The following is a 19,839-nucleotide window of genomic DNA, read 5'->3' on the forward strand; positions in this document are numbered from 1 at the left end:
ACACATGCATGCTTCAGGTTGTCAGCTGATTACCACAGAGGTCAGGAGACTATCTGAATACAATATGTAGCATTGACCAGTTACATCAGGTGGATTTATTTGTCTGTTTGCCTTCTCTAAGGGCTGAGGTATTGGTCACTGGTGAAGGCAGGACATTGTACTAGATTGACCAATGTTCTGACTGACAACAGCAAGACCTAGAGTGTTTTTTTCCACAAGGATTGAAATCGCTTTCTCTGAAGAGGATTTCTAGGGCTGAAAAGCGAATTGTATTAACTAACAGTGAACTCCTCCCATGCCAGATGCCTCTGCCTGTCTATGATCACCTCTGGTTCTGTCAACCGCCTCCCTCATGCTGGTCTCAATGCCCTTCTCAGGGCTGGCAAGCCAGGAAGTGGAGTTGAAGCACAGCTTTCCAAAAGGGAGAGCTCTTAAGAAACCCAGTTTGATGTGGTGCAGACAGATGGAAATGCAGTCAGAGAATCGGGGCTGGAGGAGAGTGGGCTTCAGAGGAAGGCACAGCTACAGAAAGAGGGTTTTCAGAGCCACCACTACCTACCTGGAATAGTTAGGAAATATCTCAATAGATCTGCCCACTGCCTGTTTTGAACATAGTGTAAGGCATTTATTAAAGGGACACTGAGTAATAAGCCATATGTTTTTAAGAAACAAAGGTCAGATCCTGAGCCAAGGAGCACCCAGCTCAGTTGGCTTTGAAACACCTCCACACTCTCCTAGTTCTTGGGTCTCTTTGCACCAGTGTAAATTAAAGAGACAAGGTGGGTGAAGTAATGTTTTTAGTGGGTCAACTTCTGTTGGTGAGAGAGACAAGCTTTTGAGCTTACATAGAGCTCTTCTTCAGATCTGGGAGAGGGACTCAGGTGCAAAGAGTAGAAATTAACACAGCCAAAGGCCATACTAGTGCCTGTGCTACCCCAGGACTCAGCCACACCTGCGGAATTTCCAGGTAGCTATTTATACGGACTTTCTTTCTTCTTTGCACTTCCAAAATAGTGCCAAGACCATGGAGCAAGGCCAAGAATCTAGTCCAGTTTTCCTTGCTGGCTTTGATGACTGAAAAATGGCCAGTTTCAGCGACTTTGATAATAGGCCTAATTATGATTTCATTTGCCCCAATCACCTGCAGTGACTCCACTGACTTCAATAAACTGAAATGGATTTACACTGGTACAATTGAGACACAGATCAGGTCCCATTGATCTACTCTTGACGTACACTGGTGTACCAGATATCAGAATCTGGCCTTCAGTATATACACAGGGATTACTTGCCCCTGGCTGCCATTCTGCATCACAGATTTTTGTTTTACTTTGTTTTCGGAGGAGATGTGAAGAGCAACTTCAGCAACTGACACCGTAAGGGAAACGTTTTAGGTAGGTGGAATATAATTACTCAGATTGGAGTTTAGTCACTATGCTAGGATTAACATTCTCTTTCTCCAACAACAACATAGTTGGATTTTTAATGATCTAGAGCGCTCAGGGCTGCATCTTTAAGTCCCACCCAAAAGTTTCCTGATCTCTTCCTCTCTTCCCCCTACAGTGGAAAAAGAAGACCCTGCACTTTATCCTTCAGACAGTTTTGATACCCAGACGAAGAGACATTTGTGTTGATCTATAGTTGGACTCCAACAAAGGCTATTTAATAATTTCAAGCTTCAGACCAATGGTCATTCTAGTCCAGTGTTCTGGCTCTGACAGTGGCCAGAATCAGATTCTTCAGAAGATGCAAAAAGACAGAATGAGAAGCTGTGTAATAACTAGTCCATAGGTGAAGTTTCTTCCTAACTCCAGTCAGTGACAGATTGATTTATATCCTGAAGCATGGGGCTCTATCCTCTCATATGTAACCATGTATGTGCTTAGTATACTAATGCCTAGTAAGAGTCCTTTTTAAATTCCTAGTAAGCTCCTGATCCCAACACTATCTTGTGGCAATGAGTTCCACAAGTTAATTATGTATTGTGTCCTCTTATCAGTTTTGAATTTGTTGCCTATCCAATTCATTGTCCATCCCCTTGTTCTTGTATTAAGTGAGAGGATGAACTGGAGCACCCAAATGACTTTCCCTATACATCTAGTATGTCCCCTCTAGTTACCCTATTTTTTCCAGTCTCTCCTGCTATAGACATCTTTCCATTCTCATATCCATCTTAATCCCTCATTTCTTGAGTCCCTTCCAGATGAGGAGCCCAGCCCTGAACACAGTATTCAAGATGAGCGCACACCATCAATTTCTATAATGGCTTCATAATATTACCAGCATTATTTCCTTTTGCCTCATCCTACCATATTGGTTGCTTTTTGACTGCCATTAATGTTTTCATTGATCTGACCACAATGACATCCCATCCCTGAGCAATTACAGCTAATTTAGGACATTAACAAACTGTGTGTTTCAATTTCTACATCTGTAAAATAGAGCTAATAATCATCAGTGGTTTGTATCCAGGATGACAGTGGCTGTAAATCATTGTCAGCTGACACCTATTTTGTGACTAATGAGGAGTGCTGGTTTCCATTCAGTTCTGAGTGGATAATTGTCCACACAGCAAAGAAACCAGTGACTGAACTTCAAACTCCTCTCTCACCCCGGGAGGGCAGTGTGAGGAAACTGATACTCTCATAGCCTCTTCTGTAAACAGAGGACTTCAGTCTTAAGGGCTGTCAGGCTTTCACCAGTATTGAATCCACTTTAAAAAGTCATTTAAAAACCCAGCTAAGCCAGACAGCAAATGGAGAGGTTGCAACCTTCAGAGTGGTAGAGGCATATGAACAACGGTATCTCAGCTCAAACCTCTCCAGCAGCCACAGACAGTGAAGTGTAAATTGGACTGTGATTTAGTTCCATTTAGTGGCCTTTCTTAAATCCCTCATTTCATCACACACTGTGGATACGGACTTGTATCCTTTATCTTTAACATCTGTTGCCTGGAAATGGAAAGAGAAGAACTTTGGGTGAGTGTGTGTATTCGTGTACTTTTCTGAGAATGTGACGGTATACGTGTGTGTGTGTGTGTGTGTGTGTGTGTGTGTGTGTGTGTGTGTGTGTGTGTCGGACGTCATACATCTGTGTCCTAGTGCACATATGTATGCGGGGGGGGGCGGGGTGTAAGCTGAAGCATGTCAGAGAGAGCATGTTTGTGAGAGAGAACTGTGTGTGACCAAGCATGTATGAGAGTGAATGTGTCTATGTGTATGCATGTTTCCTTCCAGTGGAGCTCCAATCATAACCTTCATTAGAAAATCCAGTGCTCTCCTACCCTGACCTTAATTCCTCCCCATTCCGCTAAGGCCCCTTGATCAAGATGAAGTTTTGTTGGGTATGATATTTCTTGGGTTTTTATCTGATCCCCCCTCAGTTCACATTACAGCTGCCATTTGTCTTTATGGTGCCCAAGTTGATTTACTGCCTCTATCAGCACAGCTCTAGCACAAGCTGTATGAAAAAGGAATGTGTCAAATCTGGCATGAAACAAGGGCCTAGGCACATCAGAGTGTAGGGAATGAGATGTGGGAGGGTGGAGAGGTAGAGAAAAGGAAATCATTTCATAAACAAATGGAAAGAGGGCAATTTTATTCTCTATCATATCCATAAACAAATATAAACTCAGTTTAAGGCCTCCAGGCTAAAAAGAAGAGACAAACCCATCAGAAGGCTCCAGTTCCATGTCCTATTGGCAAAAAGCAGCAGCGATTCAGAGAGGATTACTTGATTGCAAGGTATTTTCTCTCTCTCTTTTTTTGTTAGTACTTTGGATTAAGGCTCTTATAACGTGTGGCATCTAATTCATGGGGACATCCTGTCAGAAGGCAACATGACCTGAAGTGTTTTTTTTCTTGATTTTTTCCCCCTTCCTTTTTTAAAGCCAGAAACTAAAGGATGCAAGAAAAATAAATCAACTTAAGCTTTTGTGAAGGGAATGCACTGGAATAAAGAACCAGGCCTGCTTGAAGTGATAACGGAACTGACAGTAATAATGCCAGGGGGTCAGGAGGACAGACATCACGCCAGGCAGCCACTGCAGTATGAGTGGATTTCTTGTGGTATTTGATCACTTTGATTAAATCAGGACAATTAAAAAGGAGCACGTCAACTGCTGGGTTTTTAAATAGTTTGTGATAGTTATGTTTTCCCCCCTTACTCTCCACTATTTATGATGATAATACCAAGCACTTCTGAAAGTGTTTTCCATCCATAGGTCCCAAACCAACATACAAACTGTGTATATCCATTGTTATCCCCACATCTTGCCAAGGGGGAAACTGAGGCATAGAGAAGTGAGGTGACTTGCCAAAGTTACGTGGCTAGTCAATGGCACAGAATTCCATTCTTCATTGCCCTGCCAGATATCTATCCACAGAGGCTCCCTCTTATGGAAAACATTGTGATGGGCCAGAACTAAACCCTGGTAGCCAACTTCCTTAGGGACAAAGTAAGCTCTGGATCTGAACCAGCCTCTGGTTTTGGTTTTGCAAACCCAACTGTGGTTGGGCTGGTAGAGGCCAGGGGTACACAGAAACCCATGTGGTTAGAACAAAGGTAAGTGCTTTATTGATGATAAGCCACAAGTGACAACAGAGTCAGCAGCACTACTTCCCAGTTTAGCAAGATCTCTGCCAATGTTAGGTCCTTCATTGCCTACCAGTACACCAAAACCAGGCCCTGATTTTACGCTTTTCTCTTCAGTAAACACTGATTCCACCACCTGTCCCTTCCTATGTTTCTAACCAAGCAGAAACCAACCAGGAACTCTATTTAATTTCTTTCCTTTATGGAAAAAGTCCTATAGAATTTAATAGAAAATTTTAACTTCTCTACAGGATTTAAGAGAAAATTATATCTCAGCTATAGAATGCTATAGGATAGTTCAAGACAATTATACAAAGGATATCCTTTTACTAAATTCTGAAGGTTAAGCATGCCTAGCCCATCTAGTCTCCACCACCAGTATAGGATTGTTTCTTCCAATGCTTTGTCCAGTTTAATTTCTAGTGACTCAAATGATGATCTTCTGCTGCTTCTATTGGAACACTAGTTCACCATCCAATAAATCTCAATGGGATAAATGGTACCTTTAAGCACAGCTCTGAATAAGGGGCGGTGCATAAGCTACACAATTGCAGCAGTAGCCCCAAGAGGCATTGTGACTCAGACACACTTCTGAATTACAATTACTCTCCTGCTTCCCTCTCACTCCATGGGATAGTCTATAGCAGCAGTAAGTTACTACCCATTTTCTGCTGGCTCAGTTGTGCTGACCTATGAAGGGGTAGCAGTGGAACTAAGACTTCACCTCTTCCCCATTTACTCCACCCATACCTGCTCTAGAGAACGAGTAAATAGGCACATAACCCTGTTTCCTCCTGTGTGCCAAGATACTTGTAGAAGTATGTGGGTGGGGAGCTGCTTACTCCTTTGCATAGATACATAATCCAAGTGACCATCTACCCCACTGAGCTGTTTTCTGATATTCATCCCATAGTTTCTTTGCTCAATTTTATCCCATTATTCAAGGAGTGTAGACTCTCTCTCCTTGAGGTTTGCAGCTTTCTAGTGGCTGTAGATGGTTATCACATCCCCTTCCTTAGTCTTTGCTGGATAGCTCCCACCTAATGAATGAGAGCTGAGATCCCCCAAGAAGGAGGCTGAGCAGGTGACAAAATTGTTGTGTGGAATGTTTGGGTTTTTGACTTGTCAACAGAGAAATCCCTAGTATGCTGATGAACGTGGAGCACTTCTACTACCAAAGAGATTCAGCAGCCTCCATATACCAGTTGAACAGTGTGACAGGATGACGCGCAGAAGAGCAATTGGAATTCACTGAACCTTGAGAAGGGCCTTCTGCTGTAGCCTAACACTGTGATTCTCCCACTACTCCTACCTCGGTGTTCTTTCTAACCAAAACTGACAGGGCAATGATTAACTGACACCTTCATTAATATTCACCTCATTGGAATTCTCTCCCTGAGATCCCTTAAAAGAAAATAAACAGCATTTTTAAAAAATGGTTTAAGAAGGCTTAAACCTCCTGGCCTGAGAGAGGCAGCTCAGAAAAAGTGGAGAGAGGCACTGCAGAGTGATACAATGGCTGTCCCCAGCCCACCTCACATGATATCTCAGGTCATCGTCATCCCTATGACATTCACTCAAATCTAGGAATTAAGGTTGTTAGGTGTGGGGTTCCCCCCTCCATGAACCTCATGGAATTAGGTGTCCAAGTCTCATTGAAATTCAACAGGATTTAGGTGCCTAACTCACTTAGCTGCCTGGTAGAATCATAGAAGATTAGGGTTGGAAGAGACCTCGGGAGGTCATCTAGCCCAACCCCCTGCTCAAAGCAGGACCAACCCCAACTAAATGATCCCAGCCAGGGCTTTGTCAAGCTGGGCCTTAAAAACCTCTAAGGATGGAGATTCCACCACCTCCCTACGTAACTCATTCCATCTGACAAAGTTGGTTACAGCCCACAAAAGCTTATGCCTGCAGAAATTAAATTTGTTAGTCTTTAAAGTGCTACAGAACTCTCGTTGTTTTTGAAGGATACTATAGACTCTCATTCAGCTTCTTGTCCACTGTAACCCCCAAGTCTTTTTCTGCAGAACTGCTGCTTAGCCAGTCGGTCCCCAGTCTGTAGCAGTGCATGAGATTCATCCATTGTAAGTGCAGGACTCTGCACTTGACCTTGTTGAACCTCATCAGATTTATTTGAAAATCCCAGACTAAATTGCTATATTCTCGGCCAGCAGAGCTAAACCAAAGCTTGTAGCCAGAAGAGGTAGTGCGCATCCCAGTTGAGATTCACCTTTTTGATAAAGCTACAGAAACATCAACCCAACTCCTCCGCAGCAAGCCATTTCTGCTGGCCAGAAGGAAGTGATGGGAACCTCAAATCTTGAGTCAATCAGATGTAGACTGGACAGAACACTAGAGTTTATGCTGTAGGAACAGTCTTACATTGGCTAGGACAGATGGCTTGGGTGACCAGATCAATCTTTCCTAACTCTCGTATTTATGACTCTAAGAAGCCTGTACACCATGCAAAGTGGCAACACTTGGGATCATTTCCCTCCTTAGTACCCAGGGAGCCTGGTGAAGATCTACATATCAGGGTTGTAGCCACAGTAAATAGATACCAGGCCCAGTATTCCAGGCATGGCCATGAACATCTCTAGCGTCAAGGCAGCTTCTCTTGGCAACTTGTTTTGTTGCCATGTCCTTTGGAGTCCGCCTGAATTTTCCCTACTGCAGCTTAAGCCCATGATTCTTTGTCCTGTCCTTGCTGACTAATGAAAATAATTGGACATCGTTCTCTAGATACAGTAACATCGCTTTACATATTTGTAGACTGTTACCCTAGCTCCCCTCAGGGTTCTTGCCTTTACACTGAATATGTCCACTTCTCTTAACCTCTCCTCAAAGACCTTTTTTTTTTCCAATATCCCTTGTTGTTTTTATTGCTCTCCTCTGAACTCTTTCCAATTTGTCTTTTGAAAACCCTTACCCTCACTTAGGTGGCCAGAGTCCCAGACAAAATGTGGTGGGCATCAGGCAAAGTTTTAATGTTACCTCTCAGTCTCCCAGCTAATGGGGCTTTGCATGTTATTTCAGTGTAGTATTTATGACTTAATAATCAATTTAATGCTATTGCAGACAGCAGCAGACCTTGCAGGAGTAAATAGTCTCTCTAACAGCATGAATATTAAGGGCTCTTAATAGCCCTTGTAATCATACTGTGGCTCCTAAGTAGGAATCTTGCCAGGCAAAGCTGCTGCTGGCACTAAACTGATATGCCCCAGCTTTTAAACTTTGCGGGACCTGCTAATATGGCATCAGAAATCAGCCCCATTTACAGAAGAATTAAGTGACCTGACAACTGAGACAAATACCATTCTTACTAGTTTCTTATAGACACCATACTAGACCCTGATTCAGCAAAGTACTTAAGCAAGTGCTCAACTTTGAGTGCATGCATAAATCTGTTCTCTTCGGAAAAGCACTTAAGCATAGGTTTAAGTCCCATTGAAGATCCATACTGCCCACTTTAAGTCAAAGGGGCTTAACCACTTTGCTGAATTCAGTGCTAAAGCACAGTGCTTTAGTTTCTGGTTCAGTCAACACTGAACCTGTCTAGAATCAGAGAATGTTAACACTTACGAAGTACTGTAAATACTAACTCGTTCATCTTCCCATCTCAGCTCCAGGTGTGAAAAATCCAGAGGATCATTCAATGGGAAAAAAATTTCCCCCCCCCCCCAAAATCAAGATTTTTATGGTTTATTTCAAACATTACTAAAATATACAACTGATTTAGCAAAAAAAAAAAAAACCCTGATATTTCATGCAGTTTAGCTCTAACATTGTTTTCAAGTTAAGAAAACCATGAAAATTCAAAATTTCTACTAGACAAAAATCAACCTGCAAAATTTCACATTTTGATGCAAAAAATGGCCATTCCTCTGTTTCAATGAAGCTATTGTTTCAAGCAGAAAGGATGCAAAAAGTAAAATTACTGACTCACAAAATGGCCCAGATTCAGAACTTTCATACAGTTCTACCTTTGTGATAAAGTAAATGTTACTTTCCCCATTTAAAGATGGGGAAAAACAGACTCAGTCCTAATCCCACATTCACTGCCGTCAACAGAAGTTTTACTGTCAGAGTGGTTTTGACTTGCCTAAAGCTATAAACACAATCTTAGGGCAAAACAGGCATAAAAACTCAGGAGATCTAAACCTCCGGACATGAATTTTTCCCTGTGTGTGTGCGCGCGTGTGCGTGCGCACTATGTATAGACTTATTTTAGTTAGTTTAAGGGTACCTCTACAGCTGTAGCACTGTATTGTAGGCACTTACACAGCAATGGAAGAGGGTTTCCATCACTGTAGTTAATCTACTTCGCCAAGAAGCAGTCCTTAGGTTGACAGAAGAATCTTTCTGACATCCTAGCTGTATCTAGAGTGGAAGTTAGGTCAACCTAATTGCATTGCATAGGGCATGACATTTTTCATAGCCCTGGGCAAATATAGCTAAATTGACCGAAGGCTTTACATCAAGATTATGCCTAAATCAGTGAAAAATCAGTTTACAATTTGTCTACACATGAACTGGTACCGAGTTAACTATATGGGTTTTAATTCATATCTGTAGTTATTGCAGAGCAAAAGCCATGTGTAGATATTTTTTTCCCCAATTAAGAATGTCCTAATTTGATTTAACTTAAATCAATATTCAGTTAGATGGACTTAGGACACTCAATATGAAATAAGAATGTCCCCATACAGATTTGGAGGGAAATAACAATCAGGTTTAATTAAGACCTTCTGTTGTTATTTTTACTCCAGTTTACATGAAGGCTAAATCCACATATACCACTCAAAATGAAATAAAAATGTCTATACAGGTTTTGGCACCAGTTTAACTAAATAAGTTTGAGAACACACCTTAGTTAAACTGGTACAAGATTGTGTGTAAACAAGGCCTAGATTTACAACAAATAGTAAATAAATTTTACTTCAAGCAGCATATAACCAACCTGTGGAATTCACTGCTGCAGGAGGAGGTCATGAAGCAGAGTCAAAGAGCCTGATTTACCACTATGTTACTCCTTTTTATGCCAATGCAGTTCCAGTGGTGAATTGGGCCCAGTGATCTAGCCTGATTTTTATCTCAACGGGAATTTTTCGATTAAGTTCAACATTTCATTGCAGAACTAGGATTTGGCCATGGCAGCAGGCAGGATAACAACCCTGATGGAATGAGGGTCTGATCAAGTATGGAACATGGAGAAATCCTTCTTTTACAGAACACCAATTGTGCTTATTCAGATATATGGACCAACTTTTATCTGTCAAAAACCAATGTTCTTGAGTGCTAATAACGTTTACCCTTAGCTTACAGATCACCATGGCATCTGGTTGGAAAGGCCAAACTGAAAGCTTCTTGTTTCTTGGATCCACTGGAAGTGTCAGGAAGATCCTTATTATGGAATTCCTTAATGTGTAGATGCATTATGATAGGCATGGCTTGTATCACTGCCTACTAAGGTTACCCAATACTTCCCATTATAGGATCTTGTTTTCAGATGCTTATAGTTTTGCCAAACTTTAAAATTTTGGGCTAAAATTTCACATGCTGGGTGTCTGCCTCAGGCTGAATTTTTGGGAAATTTTCAGCCAATACAGTTCAGCAGTTTCTAAGAACAAGGCTAAGGACGAATAACCTTGTTTTGCCCATGTTCTGATGATCTTTTGTTTGAGATACTCTAGCATCTCCATGCTTTTGTGCAGGGGCTTGAAATTTGGCAGGACGGTGATGTGTGTGTCCGGGATGTACCTTTTGATGTTTTTTGTGAAAATCTGCATGAATTTGGCCAAGTTACAAGCCTTTGAAAAAGCTCAGTTCTCATATGCTCAGTAGAAACTTCTTATAGTTTAGCACCATAGAAAAGCCTATGAGGAAATTAGTAATTCTGTCTTCAGAGCAGGAGGTTTGAACAGTGTGCACTAAATAAGCCCTGGAACCACACATAGAACAACCGGGACAAAAGAAAACATTAAATAGCTGCGCATTCTGTAACCACCATCCATCTTGTGCATTGAATGAAACAGGGGTCTAGCTGAAAAGTAGTATGTGGTCATGTAATTAAAGACTGTATTGTAATGCATACATACAAAGGGGTTGAATTAGGTTGCACGGGGAAACTTAATTCTGGCATTTCCTATTTATGGGTGCTTGACTTTGCAACTTTAATAATGTTCTTTTAATATAATTTTATGTGCGTGTAATAAAATATATCAGTTTCTACAAAAAATTACATGGTTAATTCAGTCACTCTCTGACTTTTGGCAGATTTCTGTTCAGCTTAACTATGAAATGGCTATCAATGCCTCTGTAATAGAGACCTAGATCATACCTTCATTCCCTGCAGAAAACCCACAGGAGGAGTTAGATATGACATCTTTGTGAGATTCCCCCCACAGACATCACCCCATGAATGAGGGGGGTGGAACAAAACCATTTCAAGAAGCAGTAAGCTGCATCAGTACAAGTCACAATTCATAACAGTTTACACTGTCTACACTAGGGGTTTGCTCCAGCACAGCTACAATGGTGGCTCGCTACCAAGAGCTGAAATTGGGATAAATCCCCAGTGTAGACAAGGCCTAATACTTTAAACAAATCTAAACCAGATGATCCTTCTGCAGAGTATGGCAGTGTTTTACGAACCATTTCATGCTACTGATGCTAGGAATGTGCCATATGCCATCTACATGCTGTATGCATTTTAACTTTTATTGTTACTTGGAAATTCATTCATTTTTATTTTAGCCACAAGAAATCAGATGGCTGGTTAATTTGTGTTTCAGGCTGTTTTCCCCTTATCCTCCCTACAGGCTGCATTGCATTAAAACTCTAGGAGTTTGCTGAGGGCATTAAAATACCATTACTGCCACTCTACCCCCAACTAAATGCATGATCCTGCAAAATGACCAATTCCTCTCTATTTCTTTTGGTTGTCTAACTTCAGTGCCAAAACACCCATTCAGGCAGTTCTCTTGGGTCTCAGCATTGTCCACTCAGCTAAAAATATACTCTGCTTTCCTTAGCTAGGAGTAATCATGAAAAATCTCAATGCATGCAGAGCTTAAACTTAGCCACCGACCTAACTTGAACTCTGGGTTTCAAACTGCAGCTAGGGAAGGCCAAAGCGTAAAAGGCTATAGTGCCTTAGCACCATGTCACAGGGTCCACTCACTGCTAGGAGCACCTCGTCCTGGCTACTCTATAAAATTAACTTCTTCAAGGTGCTGCACACTCGTCTAGCGGTCTCTCCAACCATCATCCTCTCTCTCCCAGCAGCTGCCCTCACTCCGGGAGCCTGTAGCTTCCTCTTGGTGACTTGGCCTTCAGCCAGGTTACGATAGTCCTCCCCTTCTGGGGTATCAAAGTCTTTTGGGGCAAAGTCTACTCTCCACTGCCTGGTCTGTGTCACTTCCTCAGTGGCTGGTAGGGGAACCCGGGTCTGTCCTCTATTTCAGGTTCCAGCTCAGGTGCCGGCAACCAAGATCTGCACTATCCTATCCCTGGCTGCCTTTCCCCTGAGCCTTTCCAGCTCTTGCCACCCGCCCACCCAAGTTTACCAGCCCAAATTCCATCCTCCTAGGGAGTAAATGTAGACTATACTTTCTAGTCCCAAGCATGCCTCCCTTCACCCAGAGAGTGACTGCAGACAACTTCCCTGAAGACCACAGCAGCCCTCAGCTAATATACAGACCCCTCTTGTTCCTGTCCAGCTGAGCTCCCACTCTGATTAATCCCAGCTCACTAGCTCCTCCTCCAAGCGCAGGCTGGGCAGTTAATTGGTCAACGTAGCCACCTCATCCCATTCGGGTCTTGTGTGGGGTTGACACCCCATCAGATACCATTACACCCACCATAAATATCACCTTTGGGAATGTAAGTGGCAGATCCAAACATAAATTCTTCAAAAGACTAAGTAACATACAAATGAAGTGTGAACAGTAAATTTTTCCAAGTGTTAGAAGCTGGAAGTACTGGGAACTATATTTCTGCAAACATACTCAGCAAGGAGTGGGCCTAGTTTTCCATCTGGAGTTGTAATGTCTATTTTCTTGAAAGGAAAGAAGAAGGACATTTTGCTTTTTCATTGCTCAGTGGAAACTTAGAATTGAATGGCTGTAACTCCAGAAAGACTAAATTCATTGGAAAAATCTTCCAATCTTTTCCCTGGGAAAAGAAAGACCCCATTTGACAGCTTGCATTTAATAAGATATAATAATTTAAAATGATTTTTCAGTTTATACAGCATCTTCCATCCTAAAAGATCCCAAAGCAATTTACAAGCTATAGGCTATGTTCTGACTCCACAGGAAAATATTCCAAGGTGGCTTAATTCATATGGTAGTAAAAAAGATGGAAGTCATCAAAGATTTATTTGCTCTGTGGTTTCCAACCAGTGATAGCAGTAGTAGGGATTTTCCAAAAACAACCAGTCATTCCTGGTATATAGACAGCTTAAAAGAGAATGGGATGAAAAAATAATCAGGCTACAAAAAGGGGGCCAAATTCTTTTCTCAGTGACACCAGTGTAAATTTGGAAGAACTCCATTAAAGTCAGCAGAATCTCTCCAGATTTACTTGAGAGAGGAATCTGGCCCAAGGAGTTCAAATGAGCCGGATGTAAACTAAATTTCTATTCTCACCTTGATTTTGCTCAATTGTGCCTAATTATAATTAAGCAAAAATGAGATGCGCACACACAAAAATGACAGCTCTACAGAACCCTGCAGTGTGAAGAGGCTGTAACTGACACCATGCATTACGGCCATTAAACATCTTTTTGTCTTATCTGCGAGCCGTGTGTCTCAATAATGTGTTATGAGGTGTGTTTGTAATTGTCTGATGCTGGCACTGGTCCTTGAAAAGGAAATGGTGTATGTCTAAATGCAGACAAAGCAGCATTTCCTCTCTTGCTTGGCCCAGATTAGAGCCTTTGGATTTACTCCTTCCATGGCTTTAAAGAAAAAAAAGAATCTATCTCCATTGTCTTGGCTCCGGAAATAATATTTAGAGAATAGAAGGTGATTTCAGAGCTCATTTGTTTTTGCAGTACACAAGCCCCTTGCTCTTCACCTCATTTTCTAATAATTTTATTGTCAGCATCTCGGACTGTAAAACTGAAGAGTAAAAACCTCAATTCTACTTGAAATAGTAAATAATAATAATACAATATATTCCTTTTCTCTTAGCCTGATCTTAAAATGAACACATTTTGTTTCTGAATCAGTCCTCTGACACTGTATTTCCTGCTGTTGTTGAGTTATTTTTAAAACAAGATGCAATGATTAGCTCATTTGCTCTCTCAAATAATATTAGGTTTGGGGCTCAAATTCGTTTATGGTTTATTATTACCATCTTCAACCTATATACTGAAAGAAGGGGAAGAGGTGGAGCCTAACGGTCAAAATGTAAGGGTGGGCACAAAGTCAGGAGTGCTAGGTTCTAGTCCAGACTCTGCTGTTAACTCATTAAGTAAGGTGGGACAAGTAATTGAACGTTTCTGTACCTCAGTTTACCCAGCTGTAAAAAGGGATGACATCATGACAATATTGTTGTGTACTGATGAATCACAAACAGCAGCTTGGATTTCCTCAGCAAAATGTTTCACTGTGATAAAACAAAGGAAAGAAAGTCCAAAGAGTGATCGAAACAACCAGATTCCAGATAGCCCTCTGTCCACTTTGAAACATCCTCCAAGCTATTGTCTATACAACTGCCTCTGTCTACCTAGAGACAGGTGCAGACTAATATATGGTAACAGCTAATGTGTCACCACTTTTTGCTGTTCTAAAAATTATTTTAGCTTACAACACAGTAACTCAGACTTCAGGGGCCCAATTCTCTCAACACTGGGCTCATGTCTAGCACATGTATATCCCCAACTTAGATCATATTCATGCACTGTGAGACAAGTCAATCCATTAATTCCTGAACTAAAAGTTAACACAGTTAAAAGCCCAGACCAATGTAATCACCTTCCTCTTGGGCATCCTGGTAGGGTTAATTAAGGTTTATAAGGAGCTTTGATATATTTGGATGAAAGGCAAACTATTAGTATTACAAATACTGCCTTGATAAATAAACCAGTGAATGCCTGATGAAACGGTCATCACCGCTCATTTTCTGAATGCAAATGTTAATGATGATAGATTCCTGCCCTCAGTGCACACACTCAGCATACACCATATGAAAACAAAGAACAGAGCTGAATGTATCCACTGTGGAGCCTGGACACACAGACAAATGGAGCTCCAGCAGCCACGCTTACATAATAGGCCATTAGTGGCACCGTCTTTTATTGTCTTCCACTGAATCAGCCGCCTAAGGAAGCAGCAGCCCCACTTTAATAGTCTGATATCCACAGCTGACCGACCGACATGAAAGTCTATCTCCTGTTGTCTAATGTGTCCAGATATGGACCCAGTGCAGTGCTATCTTCATTAGTTTGGAGACGGACAGTCCTAAGGTATGTGTGCACTACAATCAGGAGGTGTGATCGCAGCATGTGCAGACAGACCCAAACCAGCCTTGATCAAGCCAGCTCAATTACAATAGCAGTGCAGCCACTGGCTAGCTGTACATACCCAGGGGCCCAGGCCGCTTGTACTCAGGTGGCTAGCTATTGTTATTGTTAATCAAGCTAGCGAGATCAAAGCTACCTCAGGTCTGTCTGCATGTGCTGTAATCATACCGCCCCATTACTGTATAGACATGCCCAAAACATTCCGCAAAGAGCAAACAGTCCCACTCATCTCAGTGGCATATTGACTCTGAAACCTGATGACGCCAGTTGGCATTTAAACTTTTTAAGCAGCCTCATGGACGACAGATCACAAAAATAGCACATGAGTAAGAGAACTGGTGAGAGAAATGCCACCCAGATTACAGCTCAGTCTAAGAAGTAGAAAAGCTACTGTGAGTTGTTAATGTTGCTTCTTGTGATGCCACCTCACCTTAGATTATTTGACCTGAAAGAAGTTGCTCTGCACCATTTACTCTCTGTTTACATTCTGCCCTTCCACTCCTCTAGATTGGTCAGCTTCACTTATTGTTTCAAAATAATATGCTACAGCTGCAAGTGCACTACAGGCAGAGTGTGCATCACATCCCCCTCTAGTGGCAGGCCTGTTAGTGGGTAACAGCCCACAATTACTACTAGCTAACGGAGTAATTCCTTTCACTTAACTGATAGAGATCTATGCTTTGGTGTTGAAGGTCCTACTTTCAAGTCCTGCTGATGATCCACGTAGGAACTCATTAGGCAAGCCATGAAAAAGGTCAAACTAAGTAGCCTGATTTGGAAAGGCCAGAAAAAAGGGAGAAATAAAACATTACAAAGAGCTGGGAGATGAAGTCTTCTTCAATAGCTAACAATAATGGTGGTAGAATCTGTTCTATGTCCCCCATTGAAGGGACTTGCCGTCCTTTTGCTACTTACATTCACAGCTTGAGATCACGCCTGATCCTTGGTTGCTTCTGGATATTCAGATCACAGCAGTGGCCAAAAGTAATTCACCACCACCACCACCACCTTCTAATGGCAAAGAGAATGGAACCCATTTTCTCAGATGGGAGACCTGAGAAGCAGAATGTTTTATGCATTTATCTCCTCTAGACTGACCGGGACTGCAACTTCAGGCCACTTGGAAACAACAACGTAGAATAAGACTGCCTGGCTACTTGGCCATGCTTCTGCAAGGAGCATATTATACCTGAGCTGAAGAGACGCCACTGGCTTCGTTAATTACTGGGTCCAATTTAAGGTAGCATGTGTGATTGAGGAAGCCCTATATCATAGCTTGCGACATGCATGTCTTAGAGACCTGTTTTTTCCCTTCTGTTTTAACCCAGCAGACATTATGAGCCTGGATGCTCAAGCAGGGCAGGACACTCATAATGGAGAGCTTTCAACTGCTACCTAATCAAATAGTACTTGAGATGGCTTTCAGAGCCTGTTGTAAGATCTGTTTAGCCAGCCTTAAGGAACTCTCCCCTGCAAGCCTTGCTCATCTGAGTAGTCTTTACACACATGCACAGTCCTATAGAAGTCAATAGGGGTGCTCCCGTGAATAAGAACTACTCACATGAGCAAGGCTGACAGGATCAGGCCCAGCCCAAGAGAATGGACTGAATAGGCAAGAGGGCCCTTACTGCAGTAAGCTCACTGACTCAGCTTTGGATTGTTCTAGGAGATGTTTTTAAAATACAGATGTGTGTGTGCTTCATGTTTAATGATAAATGCATGGAATACAGCAAAATACATGTAAACAGACAGGCAATCAGCAATCACACGAATCCCATTGGGAGGGAGATGGCGGCCTTCTCCATCCTTAACCAATGGAAGCGGACATAAGTCAGATGTAAAACATTCTGAAATACATCCCATTCATGTCCACTAGCAAAGGCGGTTTAGTGACATCACCACACATGCCCTTTGACTATGCTGTTCAGAAGAGACCTTATAAATCCCTTTACCTTTATATACTAATAAGGGCCCAGATTCACAACTGATGTAATTCAGCACAGTTCCACTGAAGGTAATGGAACAAGACCAATTTATATCAGCTGAGGATCTGGCCCAAGGTCTCTTTCCCAGCTGATCTTCCTGTTACATTGACTCATGCAGCAGCTTGGGAACCAAGAAGGGGAAGAGGGAGAGAAAAATCAATGTAATTGCAGCTTAGTAAGCAAATGTGCTAAGTGTTGCTGGCAAAATGTGAGCACTTTATTGTGAGAGAGAGGGGGAAATGGTTCTTTTCATTGCATAGGAAAGTGGATTGATAACAAATCTACCAGACTGCCATCTAGTTTTCATATTTCCCCTTCTTAAACAGGAGGAAGCCTACAAGAGGCACACAGTTAATAGCAGATATTTTGTGTTTGTACTACTCCATTTAATAGTCAATCCACTACACCCTTTGTTGTTATCCTACGTGTAGTTATCATTTCATGAAAAGTGTCTCTCTCAAGCAGATCCCATTTTGCTTTCTGCGCAGATACATTCCAGTGATTGGTTTTATGGCACCAAATGCTGGGCTGTCCTAGTGGAAGGGAAATGGCTCTAACTTCATGTTGCTTCTGTATTTTTATTATTTGTCTCGTGTTTTCTTTTCCATCAGCACAAAGACTCAAACTAACCACATTGGCATCGAGGGCCATGTGCACTGCCAATCCTAATACCATCTGCAGACCTTGCATATAAAGCAACGTGTGCTCACAGGAATTATGTTTTTAAAAATACTTGTTCAGTCACGCACCAGTGACTGGAATTATGAGAGTGAGCTGAGAGGTAGCACCACTTCTAAGGGCTAAAAGACTCCCATTGACTTCAGTGGGCCAGGCTCAGCCCCTGAATTACTAAGGGACTGACTGTAAAGGGGCTGCTCAAGGGCCTTGGTACTAGATGAAAGCAGGGCTCTTAGCTCCAGAGGTGAAATCCATCACTCATTAAAGCCAGTGCCTTCTGCCAATCTTTGTGGTTCTTTGGTCATGAAAGCTGCCCATGCAGCAACTTCCAGATAGCTGCCCTATATCTGGAAAATTGTCATTCCCTTATTTATATACTGAGTAAACAACGTGTGTCCTTACCAAAGAACAACACTGCACCAAGTACACCTTTATATAAAACCTCTAGTCAGCTACTCGGACTTATCAGGGTACAACAATAATGCAACAATTCTGTTGTATTATTTCCCTGTATGGTGATGTTATGCAGAACAACGCTGCTCCAAGTATCCAAAATCTGTATACTGACCTTTGCCTTATATATGTATATTACCTGGGTACATGCCTGTAAATATCACTATAAAGCAGAATATTTTAAATGGTTCAATAGACTGTACCTTATATTCTCTGCAAGAGAGTTTATTCCTATGACAAATTACTGTGGTAGGGGAGGAAAACAGGGACTTCATTTGATGGTGATCCCTTCACTACCTTGGATATGGAGACACGTATAAAGATCTTCCCCCCACATAGATGATGCTTATGAAAGGCACTAAGCCAGTTCACTGAATTACAGAGTATACATTATATGTGTAATTTACTATATATGATGTAGCACCCAAAGTGTGCTACACACCCTCCAGACATGCAGATAGATACAGTCACTGCCCCTAAGAGTTTATAATCTGAAAGCAATTTGGGGGCAGATTTTCAAAAGAACTCAGCTCCCTCTGAGACACCAAGTGGCTAGATTTTCAGAAGAGCTCATTCAACACGCTGGGGTCTTCTGAGCAATTAGGGCAATCTGGTTATAAGGGTCACAGTGGGAGCTGCTGAGTGTCAAGAACTTTAGATAGATTTGGAGCCTAAGTGAGAGCTAAACCTCAGTTGCACATGCTGAGCACTTGAAAATCTGGCTCTAAAGTCTTTGCTAAAACAGTCACATCTCCTGCCACTTCCAAGATGGACTAGAGCAGCTGTTTAGCTGCACACCACATCACCATGCAAAAGTTTAGGCCAAGAAATGGAGCGTACTGTTTCTACCTGGAACTTTAGGGGGAAGTTTAGGTAAGCGGGATGCAATTCTCAGTTGGAATTTTGCCAGGACACCAGGGTTACAAAGGTGCCATGAGATCTTGCAGTACAGCACCCCCAAATACGTGGGTGAGGCACAAGGCCCAGCACTGAATCAAAGAGGACAATGCTGTCTACTAAACTACCATCAGCACTTCCTGTGGCCCCTATGTCAGTGACAATGAGAGTCCTGTAGCACTTTAAAGACTAACAAATTTAATTTCTGCAGGCATAAACTTTTGTGGACTGTAACCCACTTCGTCAGATGTAAGGAACAGAAATCAGATAGCAGGTATATATATATATATACATATCCAAGTGTCGTCCAAGAGATGTGCAGCCTACGGCCCCATTGAGACTCTACATCAGGGATGTCCAGAGCCAACTGTGTTAAGAAGAAAATCTGTATTTGATTATGAACTGAATATGTGTTCCCTGAGCTTCACCCTGTGATTTTTTGGCTCAAGTGTCTGAATCCCTCTGAGGAGAAAGTAGAAGGTCCTGCCTCCCTAGCTACCTCCCACAGCTTCCTCTACTGCTCTAGTGCCAGCCAGGAGTGCTTCCAGCAGCAGCTGTCCAGTCCCAGCTGCCGCTGCTCTATAGCCCCCCTGCTGGCCACCTACTGCATTGCAGGGGAAGAAGCAGAGTAGCTCTGGCTGCGCCATCAGCTGCTGGAATGTGGAAGCCCCAGGAAAATGAGAATAAGAGCTCTCTTGG

General features: G+C 42.2%; 1 protein-coding gene and 1 long non-coding RNA gene across 5 annotated transcripts in view; one reads left to right on the top strand and one right to left on the bottom strand.

The window, feature by feature from the left end:
• Positions 1-19,839, bottom strand: part of GALNT14 (polypeptide N-acetylgalactosaminyltransferase 14) — a 193,156-nt gene that overhangs the window by 162,113 nt on the left and 11,204 nt on the right. The gene's annotated exons all lie outside the window — the stretch shown is intronic.
• On the top strand, positions 2,716-4,063 carry LOC137164184 (uncharacterized). The gene is made up of 3 exons (XR_010922963.1): positions 2,716-2,978; positions 3,635-3,743; positions 3,890-4,063. It is a non-coding gene; the product is annotated as an uncharacterized lncRNA (long non-coding RNA).

This window comes from Emydura macquarii, unplaced genomic scaffold (genome assembly GCF_026122565.2).
Source record: "Emydura macquarii macquarii isolate MOO-44397 ecotype Brisbane River unplaced genomic scaffold, CSIRO-AGI_Emac_v2 contig_2676, whole genome shotgun sequence".
NCBI classification, from domain to species: domain Eukaryota; kingdom Metazoa; phylum Chordata; order Testudines; family Chelidae; genus Emydura; species Emydura macquarii.